A 20,931-nucleotide genomic window follows, 5' to 3' on the forward strand; every position below is an offset into this window, starting at 1 on the left:
CAGGGTAAAGGTCCTCGGCAGGCTTGGCTATTTAGCAGGCCACCATTGTGGGAAAGGCCTGAGAGAGAAATAGTAAGTGGGATCTCAGTACAAGGCTGGCTGGCTCTGGCATGCCTGCTGAGTTTAGGCAGCCATGCTTGGGGTAAGTTGAGTGTCCCTACACCAAAGGAAAACCACTTTGTTACCAGGATAGGTGACCAGACGTCCTGCTTTTGGCAGGACAGGCCCGATTTTTAACAATTTGTCCCATGGCATTTGTCCCGCGGCATTTTCAGAAAGTCCTGATTTTTGGAAAGAATGCACAAACAGGTGGGAGAACAGTAAGGGAATATACGGTTTTCAGCTGCCATGTGGCTATTTCGCCAGGATATGAGTTTTATGTTATTTTTGTTAATTTTATAATGTTAAACTGTAATAATAACAAATAATGGTTGAGAAGTGATTATCGAGAACTGCTTATCAAAGTTTGCATTGCTGTCAGGCCCTGCCCCTGCTCCGCCCCGCCCCCCGTAAATGGTGTCCCGCTTTACCACCAATGTTAAAATCTGGTCACCTTATATCAGGAGTCGCTGTTTGAAAGGTAAGTCGTGTCATTTGAGGGATCTGTTGAGAGCTTTGGGATCCTAATCCAAAGGAGACTGAGTACTGATAAAATGACAAGGCCCTGACGGGAGAGGGAAGTAGGTCAGGAATACAGGTTCGAGTCTTCTCTGAAACTGGAGAGTAGCTTCCAGCTCCAGTATTGTACATTGAAAATAGCATGTATATTCTCCATCTCCTACAACACAGCACCACCTGGTGTCCAGGCAATATACTGCAATTTATATGTGAGTGTGTGTGTGGGAGGGGTACTCACATATATATTTTCTCTCTCTTTTTTTTCTCTGCTTTATTTTCCAATTTTTTGTTTAGTTTTTATTGTTATTGCTGTCATTATTTTTTGTTTGGCTTGGTTTGGGTGTATTTGTATTTATTTATATATTTTCATTTTTATTTTCATCAATAGCAAGGGTTCATCCATTTTGGTTATGGTTTTTCAGCCCCTTCCATTCATTCTTTATTTTATTTTAAATATGGAACACTTCACGAATTTGTGTGTCATCCTTCCGCAGGGGCCATGCTAATCTTCTCTGTATCATTCCAATTTTAGTATATGTGCTGCTGAAGTGAGCATTCATTCTTTATTTTTTATTTCACTACTTTCTTCTCTCCTTTGGTAGAGATTTTTCTACTTTTCTCATCTTATCCTCAAATTTCTCATACAACAACTAAGATATCCCTTTTTTCCCTTCAGTTTATATAATTGTATTTTTAATTTTTGTCAATTATTCTCATTATTATTTTTTCCTTTGCTCTGAGAGCTGAGGATCACAGCACTGGTCTGGCTCAAAGAAGCCTTAAGCAACTGGTCTAGCTTTGGCCTTTGTAAAGATGATATTGGTAAGGTATCATCTTTGTAAAGATGATATTGATAAAGGTGTCCTTTTAGCTTTGGCCTTTGTAAAGATGATATTGGTAAATGCTCACTGCAACATATTGTTGATTTTTAACTATACTGTGCAAAGGTAGGGTCTTATTTTTGCCCAGGCTGGTAAGGAGATCCTGACCTTGAGGGACTTACCCAGCTCAGACCCTCAAAGTCCTAGAGTTTTGGGTATAGGCCAAAGCAACCTGCCAGACATTACAATTTCTCCTGTCTCTTTTCATCTTTCTGTCCTTCTCTCCTTTTCCTTTCACCCAACCTTTTTTTTGCCTATATCATTTTTTTCCTTTCTCACTTCTTGCTCTTTATCCTTCTCTTCCTTTTGGTCTTATACCTAAAGGCAACTTCAACACCTAAGGTCAGAGACAGGTAATTTAAAGTGAAGGAGCAGTGAGATGAGAAATTAGAGAAAGGAAGTGAATAAGAAGAAAACATACATGAGGAGAAACCAACAGAAAAATCCAGGTAACATGAAAACACAGAACAGAGGAACCCATCCAAGGGATCATGAGGTAGTCACTGTAGAGGACTCCACCTATGAAGATTTAATGGAAGTGACAGAAAGAGAATTTAAAATATGGATGGCAAAGGTAATAAAGGGAATTGACTATAAAGTGGAAAAGTAAAACCAAAAAAAAAAAATGGAAGAAAGATATGAAGAATATAGAAAGAATATGGTGGAGCTTAAGGAATTGAAGGAGTCAATCAGGGAACTTAAACATACAGTAGACAGGATCAATACCAGATTAGACTATGAAGAAGAAAGATTCTAAAAACTTGAGGATAAAGCTCTTGAGCCAACTCAGGTAGTTGAAGAGGCAGAAAAGAAGAGAAAGAAAGCACAAGAGTCACTCAGAGAATTATGGGACTTCATGAAGCACTAAAACATACAAATTATAGGGATCTCTGAGGGGAAGAAGAACATCCCAAAGGAATTAAGGCCCTATTGGAGATCTCCTAAGTGAAAATTTCACAAGTTTCACTAAAGATTCTGAACATTTATTTTAGAGGGATATTGAACCATGGGTCATCTAACACAAATAGAGCATTTTGAAGACACATTGCAATGAAACTGTCCAAGTCAAGACAAAAGATGAAATTCTGTAAGCAGCAAGGAGTAAGCACCAACTGACCTACAGTGTGACATTGGACCTCTCAGCTTACACATTCCAAGCCAGAAGAGAATGGTCAGCTACTTTTAACCTTCTTAAACAAAATAATTTTCAGCCCACAATTCTGTATCCTGCTAAACTAAGCTTCAAAATCAATGAAGAAATCAAATCTTTTACTGACATGCAAACTTTAAGGAAATTGGCCACAACAAGTCCAGATTGACAGGAAGTACTTAGACTTATTCTCAACATTAACCATCACAATGGATCACCAGGAAAGTAAACATCCAGAAACTAAAGGACAATACCTTCCTTCTACAATGGTGCAAAGGATAAAAGTAACCAACAGACTTTCACAAAATGAGATGACTAGAACTCTCCCACAGTTACAGATTATCTCAATTAATGTAAATAGTTCGAATTTCCTACCGAAAAGGCATAGGCTGGCTAATTGGATAAAAAAGCACAAGCCATCTATATATTGCTTACAGGAAACACACCTAACCTTAAAATACAAAACAAGACTCAGGGTAAAGGGATGGAAACAATATTTCAGGCAAATGAAAAACAGAAGAAAGGAAGGGCCACAATCCTATTTTCAGATACAAATGTATTTAAAGAAACTAAAGTCAAAAAAGACAAAGATGGACACTTCACACTGGTCAACAGAGCAATACAACAAGAGGACATTTCAATTCTAAATATTTATGCCCCAAACTTAAATGTTCCAGGATTAAGAAAGAGAATTTAACAGAACTGGACATATCCTCTATACAGAAACTAAATAAAGATACATAGGACCTAAATGTGACCCTAGAACAAATGGGTTTAATGGGATATATACCACACACTATCCCAAAGCTAAGGAATATACATTCTTCTCACCATCCCATGGAATACACTGCAAAATAGTCCATTTCCTAGGATGGAAATCAAACGTCAAAAAATTTTAAATAACTGAAATTATCCTGTATGTCTTCTCAGACCACAAGGCAATAAAAATGGAACTCAGTTCCAACAAAAATTTTCATCCTCACACAAAGGCATGGAAATTAAATAACCTTATGCTGAATGACAGTTGGGTCAAACTAGAAATAAAGGAAAAATGATTAAATTCCTTGAACATAGCAACAATGAAGTTAAAGGTTACCCAAACCTGTGAGAGGCTTGCAATGTATTGCATTAGTTGCCTACATCCAAAAACCAAAAGAGAGCACATCGATAACCTAATTAATACTCTTAAGGAAATGAAAAAGAGCAATCTAATCTCATACCTAATAGAAGACAAAAAAAATCAAAATTAAATGAGAAATAAATGAAAGTCTAAACAAAAGAATCATTCAGAAAATTAATAAAAAGTTGGTTCTTTGAAAATATAAATAAAATTGAGAAAACTTTGATCAGATTAACTAGAAGAAGAAAAGTAAAATGTCTAATAACCTCAATCAGAAACCAAAAAATGGGAAATGACAACAGATACCACAGAGATACAAGAGATTATTTCTGACTACTATAAGAAACTCAATGCCCAGAAATTTGACAATGTGGAAGAAATGAACCAATACCTGGAATCACACCACCTCCCTAGATGTAACAAGGAAGGCATATATCTCTTGAACAGACCAATCTCAAGAACTGAGATCAAAGAAACAATAAAAAATGTTCCAACAAAAAAAGCCTAGGACCAGATGGCTTTACATCAGAATTCTATCAAAGCCTCAAAGATAAGGTTGTACCTATACTGCAGAACATATTCCAAAACATTGAGAAGGAACTTTCCCCAACACATTCTATGAAGCAAACATCACTCTGATACCAAAACCAAGAAAAGACCAGCTAAAAAGTAAAACTACAGACCAATTTCACTGATGAATAGTGATACGTAAATACTTAGCAAAACCGTAGTCTTAGATTATAGCTACACATTAAAAAAGTTATACATCATCATCAAGTAGGCTTCATCTCAGAGATGCAAGGCTGGTTTAACATATACAAATTCATAAATGTAATTCACTATATCAACAGAAGCAAAAACAAGGACCATATGATCCTCTCAATAGATGCAGAAAAAGATTTGATAAGGGGAGGCGCCTGTGGCTCAAAGGAGTAGGGTGCTGGCCCCATTTATCAGAAGTGGTGGGTTCAAACCCACCCTGGCCAAAAACTGGAAAAAAAAAAAGGCATGTGATGAAATTCAGGATCCTTTTCTAACAAGAACACTTAAGAGAATAGGCAGATATGACAGTGTTCTGAAACAAACCCACAGCTAATATCATATTAAATGGAGTAAAACAAGCATTTCCACTTAGAACTAGAACCCAACAAGATGACCACTATCACCACTATTATTCAACATTGTGGTGGAATTTATAACCAATAGAATCAGGCAAAAGAAGGACATTAAGGGCATCTAAATGAGAGCAGAGGAGGTCAAATTCTCCCTCTTTGCCAATGATATAACTTTAGACTTAGAGAACTCAACCACAGGACTCCTGGAAGTGACAAAAAATACAGCAATGTTTCAGGATATAAAATCAATGTCCACAAATCAGTAGTGTTTGTATACACCAGTAACAGGCACGTTGAGAAGCAAATCAAGAACACAATTCCTTTCACAGAAGCATCAAAGAAAATGAAATACCTAAGCATATATGTAACTGAAGAGGTGAAGGAGCTCTGCAAAAAGAAGTAGAAAACCTTAAGAGAATGAAATAGCAAAAGACCTTAACAAATGGAAGAACATCCCATGCTCTTGGCTAGGAAGAATCAACATGGTTAAAATATCTATACTACCCAAAGAAATCCAATACCCATTAAAATACCAATATCATACTTTGAAGAAATGGGAAAAAATAATTCTTCATTTTGTGTGAAACCAGAAAAAAATAATTCAGCCAGTACAATTCTTAGTATTAAAAACATGGTTGGAGGCATCACTCTACCACTCTAACACTTTAGGTTATATTATAAGTCTACAACTATCAAACAGCATGGTGTTGGCACAAAAATAAAGACTAATATATGGAACTAACTAGAAAAGCAAGAGATGAAACCAGTCCCTTGCAGCCATCTGATCTTCAATACATCAAACAAAAGCATCCACTGAGGAAAAGAATCCCTGTTCAATAAATGGTGCTGGCAGAACTGGTTTTACTACATGTAAAAGACTGTAACTGGACCCACACCTCTCACCACATATAAAAATTAACTCAATATGGATAAAAGATTTAAATCTAAGACATGAAATGATAAAAATCCTGGAAGAAAGTGTGGGAAAATCTCTTGAGGATGTCAGCCTAGGGAAAGATTTTATGAAGAAGACATAGTGGCAATCACAACAAAAATTAACAAATTAATGCAGTTAAATTGAAAAGCTCTGTACAGCTAAGGAGACAACAATGAAAGCAAATAGACAACCTTCAGAATGGGAAAGGGTATATGCATGTTACCAATCTGACAAAGAGTTGATAACTATAATCTTCAGAAAACTCAATCAACAAAAAATAAAAAAATCCCATCTATCACTGGGCAAGAGACATGAACAGAACAGAAGGTTCTCTGAGGAAGACAGGTGAATGGCTAACAAACTTATGAAAACCGCTCATTGTCCTTAGTCATCAAAGAAATGCAAATCAAAACTGTCTGAGATATCACCTAACCCCAGTGAGAATGGCCCACATCACAAAGTCCCAGAGCTGCAGATGCTGGCATAGATGTGGAGAGAAGAGAATACTTTTAAACTGCTGGTGGAATTGCAAACTAATACAACCTCTTTGAAAGAAGTATGGAGAATCCTCCAACAACTCCAAATAGACCTTCCATTGGATCCCACAATCCCATCTACCCAAAAAGAAAAAAAAATCATTTTATCAAAGGGACATTTGCACTAGATTGTTTATCGCAGGCCAATTTACAATCACCAAGATGCAGAAAGCAGCTAAATGCCCATGACCCCAGGAATGGAATAACAACCTGTGGTATATGTATTCCATGGAATACTATTCAGCCATAAAATATGGAGACTTTACATCTTATTTACCTGGATGGAGTTGAAACACATTCTTCTTAGTAAAGTATCGCAAGAATGGAAAAGCAAGTATGCAATGTACTCAATCCTAATACAAAGGCAGTAGATGATATAATACACGCCAACATGAGAGAAAAACTCATTAGTTCCAGTCGGGGTACAGGGGGATGAGGGATGGGGGCAGGGGAAGAGGGAGGGCATGGTGTGCTCCTACTTAAGGACACAATGTAAGGGCAATGGCATACCTTTTGGGTGCGGGGCGCAACTACAACAGGGACTCTACCTAACAAATGCAAATACTGTAACCTAGTTGTTTGTACCCTCACATTAACCTGAAATTAAAAATAAATACATACATACTAATTCTACCACTGTAACAGATGACATGTTAATGAGCTAAAATGTATACAGTATTTAGAACACTGCCTGGTATATTCTATTTTGATTTTGTCATTTTTATACCTGCCAAAAGCAGTGATTTCAGTTACAGACATACATTGTTAACATTTACTAGCAGATTAAAGTTTTTCCTCTTATAAAAAAGTCCACGAACAAAAGCAAATAGAGACAAGTTTTTTCTTACAGGAAGTAAATGGTAAAAGGAACATAAAACGATCTAATCATTTTACGGAGCAGCTATTGGTTCTGCCAAGAGCTCATTTAAATGATCTCATTTGCTTTGGAAAACTATATGTATTTGGCATTTAGCTTTCCTCTACTTCATAGCAGATAATGAAATCACTTTCAATTAGATAGATTTCAAATAGATAATGAAATCACTTTCAATTATTCTGGAATTGTTACAGAGGTGGCCTATATGTCACTGCTTGGTTGTATTCTGTATTTTGGCAGTATTCCTTCTTCACTGAAAATTTTGAATTTGGTTATGAAGAGTAAGACTTATATTTACCTTTTAAGATATGGAAAAAATGAATGACAAATGAATAAGATACAGATTGAAGCCGTTTGTGCTCATTTTTAGAATATTTTATATTTAAGTGCTTTCACATTTGCAAATCTTAATTCAAGGTATTTTTATATGTTCCCCTTTGCTTAGTATGTAAGAATCTTAATACTGCTATCTGCATAGGCTATTCAGATACTAGTCTTAGAGTTTTTAATTTCAGGGATTTTAACTCTGAAAACATTTGACCTTTTAATTTATATTTTTAAATTTCTCTGCTTTCCTATAAAAACAATGAGATTAATGGAGAATCTGGGTTCATAAATACTACACGCAATTATTTCTTTGTGTTCTTATCTTCAAAATACTCAGAAGTGATGAGAAAAAGAAACAATAAATAGCCTCTATATCACCAAGAATATCTGCCTTAATCTGCTTCTTATTCTCCTCTCCTCGGAGTTCCCAGTGCTAGTGGCAAAAAGGAGAATTCACAGGCACTCCTTTTGCTGGTGATCAAAGCACAAAAGTAAAGCAGCCATACTACAGCACCCACATTTGTGCCTTTCACTACCCATCCCTTACATGGTGATGATGTGGTGGGGAGGATGAGGTTTGTCTCTTTCATAAATCAGCAAATTACTCAAGCAGGATGGATTAACTACTCCATAGACAGGCTCAGCCAATGAATACTTATTATACATTACACATGAGGGGGAAAGCAACAAACAGTATTTCCTTTAAAACTGATGTTATTGGAGGCCAGCTCTTCATTTATCAATATGCTGAAATCTCCTGGGCTCCTTCCTCTCTCTCTCTCTCACACACATACAATGGTAACTGATGTAGAATAAAAGATACCATTAGTGAACCTGTTGGTAAGTCAAAGAAGGGGAGAAGTGATAGCCGGCAGGAATAAGGAAAGACAGCTGACCCCACAGCGGAAGCTCCAGGGCTGACTAAGTAAGTCCAAAGGACCCCCAAACAGCTTCTGGGCTTCTGTTATACTGCCTAGAGGTTACCTCACTCTACACAACTACTTGAAATTTTACCAAGTTGAAGTTTGTGTGTCGTTCACAAGCACCCTTTCGTTAAAATATCCGAAAAGTTTTTTGTTTTGTTTTTTTTTACATTTTCAATCACTTAGCTCTCAAAGTCAAAAATACCTTAAAAGTTCGGGTCACAGAGAGGAAATAATAGACACTCATGGAATTGTACTATGAATCATATCATCACAGACACAACATTTGTTCTAAAAGTCAACTGAGGAAAAAGCACCCACCTGGAGCGATCTGAATTTTGACCAGTGGAGGGGAAAAAAAACTTGAGGTTATTCCGGAGCTTAAAATTCACCAGTGGATGGGGAGGTCTGGTGAGTGGTGTGAGTGTGAGGAACCTGGGAGGAGGAGGAGCACCAAGTGTATTTACAGGCAGAAGTGTTTTCACATGGCCTGGATGATTCATGCAGAATGACTGTTTCCTTTCAGACCAAGATGATGAAGGTGAATATCAGAGTTGATTACAACACTTACAATTAATTTAATATCCTATGATAAGTACTTTTTAAAAATGCAGAACTTAGAAATTTAGATTTGGTAAATGAACTTAGTTGGTGATAAAGATTAGGAAGCAAGTTGTGCTTCATAAATTTTTTTAAAAATCACCAAAAGTATTCTTTTAGTCTTCTTGAATATTAAAATTAAATTTTCTCTTAGCTACTACTTTGTTACCTTCTAATAAAATTCCATGTTTTAAAATCATTGCCTTTTTTTATAAGTTCCAAAATACCTAAATTAATTTCATAAATTTTATCTGGCTCATAAGGTTTTTCTTGGGTGGGGTGATGTAAAGTGAACAAAAGTAAATTTTTTCCTCATTCTCTTTATTTGTCTAAGCATTAAACATACAGAAAGACCCAGTTCATACCTAAGTTATTGAACGGCTGCTTTTAGTCAAGAATAGTTCTTTACAATTTCCCGTAGAATGGAACTGCATTTATTAATAATTATTATTTTCAAATTATAAAATCATTCCCATGAATTAACTTTTGTAAGAAGTGTGGATTGTTAGCCAGTGTTCTAGAACTGTTATGCCCAGGGAGAGCTGACATTTATGAAGCGCCCATCATCTGCCCAGCTCTGTGCTATGTTATTTCACTTAATATTTGTAGCAAATTATGGGACAGGAGCACAGATGGGGACCAGGGACAGGAAGGATTTGTACTAGACAATGTGTAACTGTCTGTTTCATGCTGTTGCTATCACCACTTTACATTAAGGGCAACTTGGAGTGGGAACTAAATGATTCAACATCATTTTTATAGTTTCCTGAGTGAAACTGATCATACTAGAAGAGTTGAAGTTTAGTAGCAAAGAAGATTTTTTTGGCAGGCAAAATCATACTGCAGAAGGCTTGACTGAGGTCTGGCTTATTAAATGGTTTTATTTTTATTTTTCTTCTCTAGGAGTAACGATGAGCTGCTGAGAAGTTTAATATACAATGTTTTATACGAAAACATTTTATGAAGCTTAATTCTGCAGCAGTTTTAGAATGAATCAGAATAGGCACAACAAGGTTAGGATTCTAGGCATGAAATGTGAAGGTATTAGCAGTGGGCATACAAAGGATGAACTGATAGAGAGTTATTTCAAAAGGAACGTAGTCTATTGTGCAGTACATGAGAAATGAAGAAACACTAATAGTTCCAACAAGCACATATTTTTCCAATGTTCAAAATTAAAATCAATTTTATGCAAAAGTTTTACTAATGAAAATAAAGACAGGTGCATTTAAAACACCTCAACCTCCTCTTTTCAGGAGTGCAATAAGATGCTGTGAATGATTCCAACCTACCAAGGGCTACATGCAAATAACACGTAGGCATGTTGTAAAAATAGTTTACATGAGTACGCACATATCACATAAGTTAATATCCATGGGGTAAAGGTCCTCTGAAGACCTCGTATTGAACAGCAAGGTACATAATGGCATGAAGTAAATTATGCTTTAAAAGAAAATCAGAATTCCATTAACTCTTAATGACCTAAAAGATATTTTGGTAGCCCAAGTGTCAACATTACTTGAAATCCAGACATTAACAAGAAACATTTGAGCAATAATATATTTTATTTGAAAGTTGAGAATGGTTTTCAAATGAAGCAATGTTAAAATCAGTTATTTATAAACTCTGAAGAAGTAAAAATAGAGAATCGTTGAATCACATAGTTTTATAAAGGCCAATGACCCGGGATGATAGACGGTATTATAGGAAATTGTATTAGGACGTCTAGTTTAACCTCTTCTTGCAACGCAGTAATTTATTTTAAACCTCTACTGACAGATGGTTATAGAAATTATACATAATAAAAAAACAATCTCTTTCACTGGACAGCTCTAATGAATAGTTCCGTTTTATATTTCTCCCAAAATGATCTCCCTTGCCATTAATTTAATAGTCCATTCTGGTCTTGGTAAAGGAATAAAATAAAATTATTCTTCCTAATAGATGGCAGTCCTTCAAATATTCCAAACTTACCTTTACTAAGATTTAACTTGCCAGGGTAAACATCCCAGTCCAATTATGAATTTTAATATAAATTATTTTACTATATTCCCTTTATAAGAAAAGAAAACCATGAAGGAGAAGGAATGCCTGGTGGCTGTTTCGTATATACATCATCTCTTTTAAACCTCATTAAAAACAGATGAAGGAAACTCGAGATAAAAGTTCTCCTTGCATTGTTTTAAAATGCATTTTAAAAGGATTGTTAGAAGTTCACTGTTGATCTTTAGAATGTGTTTGCTTGATTTTTTCTTTGACTTTTAATTCCTCGAGCTTGATTTACAAGTTAGTAATTAACACTTCCTTGTGTTTGCTTAGAGAAAAGTGTGAAAAAGTTCCAGCAAATAAACATTGGCTGACCACCAGCAGACTGTAGGAACATTTTATATATTATTTCATTCAATCTTCCTAAAATGCCTATGAGGTAGATATTATGCTGTTCATTTTATAGTCAAGAAATCTGAGTTCACAGAGTTTAAGCAACTCATCTCAGGTAATCATTGTAATATGATTATCATAGATAGCAGGGAGCAGTAAGCAGCTCTCATAGGCACATGGGTCTGCTACCCTAAAACTTCTGCTTTTTTCTGTTGTAGCAAATATGCATGATAATGATGCCTCCTTGTCAGGATTGCAGGTATAATTAAACCCTGGTATGTGAGGAGTGTTGGACATCAGTGCCAATGCCTGGCTGTCTTAAGAAGACTTGCTTAGTTCCACTCAGAGGAGTCTCTTCTTCCCAGAGAAATCTACCCGGCTCAGGCAATGATCCTCAGGAGAGGGCCATTTAATTCCTCAAAAAGCGTTGACAGTGAGCACGTTTTACTAACTGTTCAATATTCTGGGATTTAACATTAGAAGTCTTGAGTATTCTCCATGTTTTCATTTTAAAGCAGTCATCTACCTAGAATACGTACTGTTGTAAGATCCTCTATTAATAATAGAATTCTTGGCTGTTCTGGCCAACTCCAGCCTCCTATCTACCCCAGCACATCCTCCATCTAGTTTGGTCTCCACTTCGATGCCACAGATGAAATGGAAATGTAACCATGTGACATCATTGCTTGGAACTCCTCCCTGTTGACTGGGGAACACACTCTGAGTTTCTTAGCATAAAGTGAGAATATTGAGTAATCTGGTCTCGCCCATTCTTTGCACTTCTTCCTTTCTCTTACCTACTTATGTTACAGTGATACTGAGTTGTGAGAAGCTCACGCTGTTTCATCCCTCTGTTGGCTGCATCAAAATGTCACGCATATGACCCAGAAATCTCACTCCTAGAAATTGCCCAAGAGAAAACAAAACAGCAGGTATTCCTACAAAAGGCTGTATACAAATGTTGACAGACGCCTTATTTCTATGCGTAATCTAAAACACTGAAAAGAACCAAAATGTTCACCGACTGGGCATGGAGTAACAAGCAGAATTACATCCATATAATGAGATACCACTAAGCAAGGAAAGTAATAAACTACTGATACGTGCAACATGAACGACTCTCATGCGCATTGTGCTAGTAGACAAAGACAGTCTCCAACAACTAATACCGTAATCTTTCATTGATGTGATATTCTAGGAAAGGCAAAATTATAGGGAAAGAAAACATTTCAGTGCTTACCAGGGACTGAGGGAGAAATAGGAGACTGACTACAAGGGAGCACAGGGAAATACGTGCAGTGGTGGAAACGTTCCACATTTAGGGTGTAGTGACAGTTACACCACTGCTCACACTTCTTTAAATTCAAAGAACAGAACACCGAAAACAACGGGATTTTACGATGTAAATTATACCCAACACTAAAAAGTCACATTTGTCCTTTCACATTTATATATTTTTTCATTCACTTTCTGAATAATCTTCTCATTTTTGGACAACACATGCCCATCTTCAAGACCTCAGCCTTAAGTATCAAGCTCCCTTAAGAAATCATCCCTCGACCTCCACACCAGGGAACGGGCTCCTTCTCTGGACTTTTCCATGTCCTCTCCTTCTGTGTCTTATGATACATAAAATACGGAACCAGTACCTGGCACTGCGCCATAAACTCCTTAAGAGAAATTACAAACTCTTATTCATTTTTACATCCTCAGGGTCTCAAGGTAATATATAAATTCAACAAAATTGTTTGTTATATGGGCTAAAATTATGTTTAGAACTTTGTGGTCTTCTAAAATAGACATGGAAATTACAGAAAGTATTTAATTTAACTCAAGTTCACCTGGCTATTGTATAAAGTTTGTTTTCATATTAGGAATAGTACAGTGAAGTTTCTTTCACACAATCTAATTAGATTCTTTTAAAACATTTACATAGATCAAATTATAGTGTGGTTCTGGTCTAAATGATCTGGCATATTTTTGCTAGCAAAAAAGTTCATGAGATGAATGCTAAATACAGTAGAATAAAACATCTTAAAAGTTATAAAAATATATTATTTATAGCAGTTAAGATTTTAATAGTTCTTTGCCTTTATTATACTTTGAACAACGTTTTAATCTCAATTTATGCAAATGTATGCATATAAAATAATAAGGCTCTCTGGACTAAGGCAACCGAGGACTCTCATTGGTCAATGAGACATTTAGAAGATGAGGATAATCCATGCAAATTAAACTGCTCAACTGAGCCTGTTTTGTAATATTCCAAATTGCTTACTCTATCTTCTTTCCTGAGACACGAAAACACATTTTATGGCCTGATTGTGATGCAGTGCTGCTGGGAAAATAGTTATTATGAGATAATTATATCCCACAAAAATTTCATTCACCTGGCTGCTCTTTGTATAGAGCATCACCTGAGGGGTGAGATTTCCATACCACTTTTATTCTATCAGGGGTACTATTTTGATTCATAGCCTATTGTGTTTTTAGGAATTAGACCACTGAAATGATACTTGTCAATCAAAAAAACTAAGAGACATGTGGATATTCAGATTACTAAGATGATTAACTCCTCAACTTTATATTTACTCTCAGGTAAAGAAAGAAAACATTTGTGTCAAAAAGTGCAGGATTTAGTGAAAGAACCAGAAGGAACAGAGCGATGCAATGATTATTCTGGCAAGATAGCTTCCGTCTCCAATCATAATATCATCAGCATTTCCATTACAGAGTGTTAGCTGGGGACAAGTACCAGAGTATAGAAAGGGAATGTTTAGGTACTCCAATCTCCACCATGCATAGCTGTAACAAATACACAACTTCATTTCCCAGAATATACTATAATCCATCCTATTTATACTGACCACTGATGAATTATGAGACCCATAACAAATAGTATAAAAACTGAGTCTTCCCAGGAAAATTACTAATAAAGCTAATGCTCTGGAATTAAAATAAACTTGAATAAAAGAAAAATACACTGAAAGAAAATAGTTGAGCTATGTGATTACTGGGTTTTCTTCTCTTCTCTTCTCATCCCTTCCCTTTTCTCTTTCTTTCCTTTATTCTCCCCCTTCTTCCTCATTTCAGGGACCAATGGGGGGAGCCACAGAATTTATTTCATCCCATATATACTCCTAGATAATAGTATATGGTGAACCTCCATTTTAGTTTTAAAATAGGTACAACAGCACATACTTTAAAAATGATTGCTTAAATATGCAGAAGAATGAAACTAGACCCCTCTCTCTACATATACAAAAATACAATGAACTAAAGTTTTAAGTCTAAGACTTGAAACCATTACACTACTAGCATAAAATTCCAGGACATTGGAGTGGACATAGATTTCTTGAGTGACACCTCAAAAGCACAGGCAATCAAAGCAAAAATAGATAAATGTGACCACATCAAGATAAAAAGCTTCTGCCCCACAAAGGGAACCAACAAGAAAGTGAAGAGACAACCCATTGAATGGGAGAAAATATTTACAAACTACTCATATGTCAAAGGATTAATGACCAAAATATATAAGGAACTCAAACATTAGTAAAAATATATATAATACTAATAAAAATGGGCAGAAGATTGGAATAGACATTGCTCAAAGAAGACATATAAATGGCCAACAAGTATATGAAAAGAAATCTCAATGTTACCCTTATCAAAGAAGTGCAAATTAAAACTAAAATGAGATATCTCCCCCCAGTTAAATAAAAAGGCTTTTATCCAAAAGACAAGCAACAAAAAATGCTGGTGAAGAAGGGGAACCTTCCCACACTGTTAGTGGGAATATGAATTAGTACAGACACTATGAAGAACATCATGAGGTTGCTCAAAAAATAAATAAATAAATAAATAAAACAAAAACAGGTGCAGGCTTGGTGGCTCATGTCAGTAATTCCAGCACTTTGGGAGACCAAGGCAGGAGCATCTCTTGAAGCTAGGACTTTCACCTCATAGTGTAAACCCTGTCTTTACAAAAAATAATAATAATAATAATTAGCCAGATGTCATGTTATAAGTCTATCTTCCCAACCATGTGGGAAGCTTGGATGGGAGAACTACATGAACTCAGGAGTTTGAGCCTAGAGCTACAATGAGCTGTGATAATGCTGCTCATCTCTAAAGCCAAAAATAAGTAAACAAGACAGCGCCTGTAGCTCAGTGGGTAGGGCGCTGGCCATATACACCAAGGCTGGTGGGTTCGAAGCCAGCCCAGGCCTGCTAAAAAAGCAAACAACATAAATAGCTGGGTGTTATGGTGGGCGACTGTGGTCCCAGCTACGTGGGAAGTTGAGATAAGAGAATCACTTAAGCCCAAGAGTTTGAGGTTGCTGTGAGCTATGATGCTAGAGCACTCTAATGAGGATGACATAGTGGGACTCTGTCTTAAAAAATAATAATAATAAGCAAACAAAACTTAAAAGTAGAACTACCATATAACCCAGCACTTCCACTGCTGTACGGCTGGGTGTATACCTAAAAGAAATGAAATCAGTATATCAAAGAGATGCTTACACTCACATGTTTATTGCAGCACTATTCACAGTAGCCAAGATATGGACTTAACGTAAATGTCCAGCAATGAATGAATAGACTGAGAAAATGTGGTACATATACACAATGGGATATTATTTCTCCATAAAAAGAGTGAAATCCTGTCATTTGCATAAACACAGATGAAGCTGGAGGACATTTGGTTAAGTGAAACAAGCCAGGCACAGCAAGATAAATATTGCATGTTCTCACTAATATGTGGGAGCAAAAAAAGGAAAAATGAAGTCATGGAGATAGAGCACAGAGTGATGGTTACCAGAAGCTGGGAAGCGTCGTGGGGAGGAGGGTACAGAAAGGAGATGGTCAATGGTCAATAAATACACTGAGAAGGAGTGTGAGATAGTGTTCAATGGCACAATAGGATGACTATAGCTAACCGCAATTCATTATATATTTCAAAATAACTAAAAGATTAGAATTGGAATGCTCCTAATACAAAGAAAAGACAAATGCTTGAGGTGATGGATACCCTACCAATTCTGGTTAGATCATTATACATTATATTCTTGTATCAAAATATCGCATGTGTCACAGAAATGCACATAACTATTATGTATCCATATAATTAAAAATAAAAACATTTTGAAAAGGTTACTCAAATAGTGTCCATGCTATATTGAGCATATATGATACTTCTGCTTTGAAATCCCATTAAAAATAAATTAAATAATCAGTAAATATTTAATTTACAGTGACCATTGGCTGAGTTTTTCAATTTATTTTGTTTTTACATCTCGTAGCCAATATTGAGAATGTTTTCAGTCTCTAAAGTAGCTATGAGGAAATAAAATTCTACTGAAGTAAACATTTCAAGAAGCATTTACTTTTGTGCTTATATGGTCAATATTTAGTCAGTAGGTTAAGTATCCAATCTCAGGGTTCAAATGCAAGCTGGCTGCTACCGAGAACATTGACAATAAATAGTATGAGTGTGCTTTTATGCAGCCATAGATTACTGTCTATTATCACTAAGCTCTCATGAATGAAACCTCAAAAAAGTTGAATTGGTTGTAAACTTAAAAAATAAATGCATGCAAAGTGGCCAGTTTTTTTTTGAGAATGAAGGACCCTACACCCTCTACAATGTGGCTTCTCTTCCTGAAGTGTGTTGTCCTACTTCGAATGTATTTCACAGCAGGGACATTTAATGGTGCAATAAAAATGCAAACATTTAATTCTTTCTGCCAAATGCTCAGTAGCAATCCCATCATGCCCTAAGTAAAGCTAGGCAAGAAATTTGCTATATAGTTATAATAGCAATATTTAAACTTGGTATATTTTCTTCTCTCCTTATGCAGACCTTTCTTCAGCATATCATGCTTTTGTTCCAGCGATGAAGAATATAACACAACACACTGTCATTTCTTTCTCCTATGCATATGTCTATTTTTACTTTTAGTGAGAATAAGCCTAACTGCTGAGATTATCTTGTCTTGTAAATAAGGAAAAGAAAATACACCACATGTATGTGTATATGCTGTAACATTTTAAGAACACAAACTTACCCTGCATTCATCAATACGTACTAATCATAAAACATGCGAAACTGTTTTATTTGCTAGATTAAGAGAGAAAGAGCTAATAACAAACGTGCTCCTGGCACAGTCTTCAATCACCCTTTTCCCAACAATGAAAACAGAGAAAGTGAGCGGAAAGCAGCCTGGCACATAATCATAAGCCCGATCACTGTGGTTGGTTGTGATTGTGTTTGTCTGAGTGCTGCCTATGAGCCCACTTGACTTCTAGGCTTTAGGACAGCGGCCACACCAAGGTAGGAGAGGGGTCATTCCTGCCTTTTCAGGCCCTTCTAGATCTAAGCAGGGGGAAGTGCCCCTGATTTTCAGAGGGTCCTAAATTAGTACTGAGGATGGGAAGAGGAGAGGGGATGATGGATTGATTCCACAGTTTCCTACTTTGCCCACTAGAAACCAGTAAATGGGCCCCTATTTAAAAGCCTTGGCAGTGAATACTAATTTTATTAGCCCACATGGACTAAGAACAAGGATGAGTTAGATTCAATTCTTATGAATTTTGTTTCAGGCCTGAGGCACAACTCTGCAGGGAGTATGTGATTATTATTTTTTTAAACCAGTGTTAAAACTTGACACCTGTGGCTCAAAGGAGTAGGGTGCCGGCCCCATATGCCAGAGATGGTGGGTTCAAACCCAGCCCTGGCCAAAAAAAACTGCAAAAAATTAAAATAAAATAAAATAAAACTTGACTCCTGGACTGGTATTTCTGTGGGCAAAGGCTCCTGAAATCTCAGATACCCTTCTTAGCATAAGCACGTCCATTTTAGTGGGGTAGCCATTGAGAGGAACTGGGTCAAAAAATCAGATAAATTGACCCAAGGGTCAAACCACTGAACAGTGGCCAAGCCAGAGGTCTGATAGTTGAACCACAGAACAACAATCAAAGCCCCACATCTCTAGAATTTTGCAGGGCAATTACTCCTGGATGTTGCAGAGCTGTGGATGTTGAACCACCCCCTACCGACATTCCTGCTATACTGATAAGCTTGATAAAGACCCCTGGAATTGGGAGGGGCAGGTTGACTCTGGTTCAAGACCCACTTATGTTCTTTTCCTTAATAAACTCCCTTTTGTCTCTGGACTGGCCTCTTCTCCTTTCTGCAAACTACCACTCCATTTTTATCCTACACCCAACACTATCCATAAGAAATAATATAAAGCAAAAAAGTAATTTCTAGTTTATATGGCTTATCCACAGTTTTATGGTTTTCTTTAAGAACATCTCTACTTCCTGTTTCTCATGTATCTTAAAAGCTCATGGGCCGGGCCCAGTGGCTCACACCTGTAATCCTACCGCTCTGGGAGGCTGGGGCAGGTTGATTACCTGAGCTCAGGAATTTGAGACTGGCTTGAACAAGAGCAAGACCACATTTCTACTAAAGACAGAAAAATTAGCCAGTTATCATGGGCAGTACCTATAGTCCTAGCTGCTTGGGAGCCTGAGGCAAGAGGATCACTTGAGCCCAAGACTCTGAGGTTGCTGTGAACTACAGTGACACATTTGTACTCTAGCTGGGGTGACAGAGTGAGACTCACTCAAAAAAACAGTTAAGAACTTTTTGTCTTATTTCTCTGTCTCCTCTGGGCCATCCATAGAAACCCATATATACTCCCGAAAAAGAAGACTAGGGCAGAAAAATTAGTAGTAAAAAACCCAAAAACCAGAGTACAGCATTTGGACCTACCATCTTCCTTCTGACCTAAAAGGGGTCATCATAGAAGGAAAAAGAAACTTGAGTCGACCACATTTGAAATGTCAACCACATTTTCAGATTGACTTCAGCTACTGAATGGAGCATTAAAAAAACCAAAAAACTTGTGTCTGCTACTAGTTGCTCTTGCAGAGCTTACAATAATAAGTAAGCATCGAGGAAAAATATAGCTTGAGAGTTATTTCTACAATTGCAAATTTCTGTTACCAAGAGGGTAATGGATGCAAATCAATGTTTAACATAATTTACCAAGAATCAGATGCTGGGCTCCAGTTGTAGAGAGAGATACCAGAATTCTAAATATGCAATTAATGATTGCATATTGATGATCTGACTTCCCATATACTTTCTTTTGTTTAGAAAAATTTATCTGAAAATTATTCCCAACCATGGCCATAGTTATGAAAACACTTTTAGTTAAGACTTTGCCTGTTTTTCTCACTGCTGTATTTTCAGCTTCTCTACAGTACCAGACACATAGGTGGTACTCCACAAACAGTTGTTAAAAGAATTAAAAATGTTTTTATTTACTTTGGGAAATGGGAAAGTCCAGCTATATCATCAATGTCTGTGACTATGAGAGGCTCTAGGTTTGCTGGTGTCTGGGCATATTGTTAGATAGTGCTTATGAGTATGTGAGAATACAGTTAGCCTTGGAAGTAGGAAGTCCCTTGGGAAGGATGAATAGAAAAATGCTTTTCTAAAAAATATTAAATTTCTTATCCTTTTGTCTTACCTGAAACTTCTGTCATTAGTAATAATCTTAAATAATAAATTAACTATATTAAGACAGTGTGTTATCTGAATGAATTAACATGTTAGTGGGTTAAGAAACTAACAACGATTAGTTTGTTACCCTCCACAGTCATTTCACAAGAGAAAAAGTTGGAGTGGGGGTTGGAGGGAGGGAGGACAAATCAATCAGCCTGGGCTCTGTTGGAATCTAAAGGGAAATCACAGTAAGGTAATTAAAGTGTGAACTAAAATAAAATCTTAAGCCTCCTGGCTGACAGAATGGAATCCCTCTTGGTCAAGGGGATTATACTGATGCGGGTTCCCCTGGTCAGGGATGGACCTGGACTCTATTTCCTGGGGAGCATTGGTGCAGGACCTCTTCACCCAGGGTTAGATACAGATGCCATTTTCTAGGCCCAAGCAGGCTTAGAGACCAGCTTGAACACAGACCACATTCTTTGGGCCTGCGCAGGCTCATAAAACCACTCTGACCCGTGTTTCAAATAAGCTGCTACTCCCAGAGCACAGAGCAGAGAACACACCCCAGTCAGGGCCACACTGCTACACGAGGGCAGTTTTAAAATTAACTTCAGCACACAGGCCCTGCTATCAAACAGGTCTAACATATTTTAAACATACCTTCCATCTTCCCAAACACCACTGACAGCAGGGTGAGAAAAGCTGCATATCTGCAGAAGACAGAAGCCCAAATCAGCGAGCCACTCAGGACCCCCATCTGCTGTGCTAGAAGATATATATGGGCTAGCCACTCAGATCCCCCCTCTGCTGTGCCAGGGGATTTATATGGGCTGGCCACTCAGGATCCCCCTCTGCTGCGCTGGAGGATATATACGGGCTAGCCACGCAGGATCCCCCTGTGCTGTGCTGGAGGATTTATATGGGCTAGCCACTCAGGATCCCCCTGT

The 20,931-nt window shown here is 37.0% G+C and overlaps 1 protein-coding gene and 1 non-coding gene across 2 annotated transcripts in view; both read right to left on the minus strand.

The window, feature by feature from the left end:
* MAGI2 (membrane associated guanylate kinase, WW and PDZ domain containing 2) overlaps positions 1 to 20,931 on the minus strand; it is a 1,396,484-nt gene that overhangs the window by 1,155,847 nt on the left and 219,706 nt on the right. The gene's annotated exons all lie outside the window — the stretch shown is intronic.
* LOC111722063 lies at positions 1,068 to 1,174 on the minus strand. The gene has a single exon (XR_002771010.1). It is a non-coding gene; the product is annotated as a U6 spliceosomal RNA (small nuclear RNA).

The sequence above is a fragment of the Otolemur garnettii genome, unplaced genomic scaffold, assembly GCF_000181295.1.
Source record: "Otolemur garnettii isolate 467f Iridium unplaced genomic scaffold, OtoGar3 scaffold00005, whole genome shotgun sequence".
NCBI classification, from domain to species: Eukaryota; Metazoa; Chordata; class Mammalia; order Primates; family Galagidae; genus Otolemur; species Otolemur garnettii.